The sequence below is a fragment of the Brassica oleracea genome, chromosome C2, assembly GCF_000695525.1.
Source record: "Brassica oleracea var. oleracea cultivar TO1000 chromosome C2, BOL, whole genome shotgun sequence".
NCBI classification, from domain to species: Eukaryota; Viridiplantae; Streptophyta; class Magnoliopsida; order Brassicales; family Brassicaceae; genus Brassica; species Brassica oleracea.
Genome location: NC_027749.1, coordinates 24,044,369 through 24,045,312, shown reverse-complemented (window position 1 = coordinate 24,045,312; position 944 = coordinate 24,044,369). Strand labels below are relative to the sequence as shown.

The window sequence follows — 944 nt, the reverse complement described above, 5'->3', positions numbered from 1 at the left end:
AGTTCAGACCAAAAACAGAAGACCTGCTCGGCATGATGATAGAGGCGAACGGGCAACATATCATGTTACGGTTCCAGACATTTTCACAGACATTGGACAACTTAGCGGAAAACGAAAGGACCGTCGACTTACTGAGCAGGAGCTAGAGATGTCAAATGGGCCTAGTGTCCATGAGTAAACCATGTCCATATCCAATTGGACTGACCATTTTTGACCAAAAAATAAAGTTGTCCAATTGGATAAAAACCAATTAAACCCAAAATTATTGGGCTTGCCCATTTGGACTTGGGCTTCCAATAGTCTTCAAAATCCTAGGGTTTTCAACATTTGGGGGAAATCTCATCACTCTCTCTCAAGTCTCGACTCTCTCCGTGGGTTTTCAAAATCTCTCTCTCTAGACTCTCTCCGGGAGTCGACGTCTCTCCGTCTCTCTGTCTCTCCGTCTCTCCATCTCTCCGGTCTCTCCGTCTCTCCGTCTCTCCATCTCTCCGTCTCTCCGTCTCTCCGATTCCCCGACTCTCCGTCTCGACTTCTCTCCGACTCTCCGTCTCGACTTCTCTCTGACTCTCCGTCTCGATTTCTCTCTGACTCTCCGTCCGTCTCGAGTCTCAGTCTCGCACTCTCTCAGGTTTGGTCGCTTCAGATTTGCTTGTTTGCATGTTTATTTTGACGGGTTTGCTGATTAATGTTTATGTTTGCATATTAAATCAGGTCTTCTCTTAGAGAAATCTCTCTCTCTCTCTCGGCGACTCTCGATCCGTCTCTCTCTCTCTCTCTCTCTCGGCGACTCTAGATCAACTTCTGAAAAGGGTTTGCACATCTTTGATTCTCTTATTTCGTTCAAGTTCTGTTTGATTCATGGCTTGTTACTTTCAGTCTTTTTGCTTGATGTTAAGCTTGATATAATCTGATGGGTTTGTTGCTTTAGAATGTTTGATGGTTCA

General features: G+C 45.1%; 1 pseudogene; it reads left to right on the top strand.

The window, feature by feature from the left end:
* The window catches only part of LOC106323795, an 11,403-nt pseudogene that overhangs the window by 4,345 nt on the left and 6,114 nt on the right, over window positions 1-944 (top strand).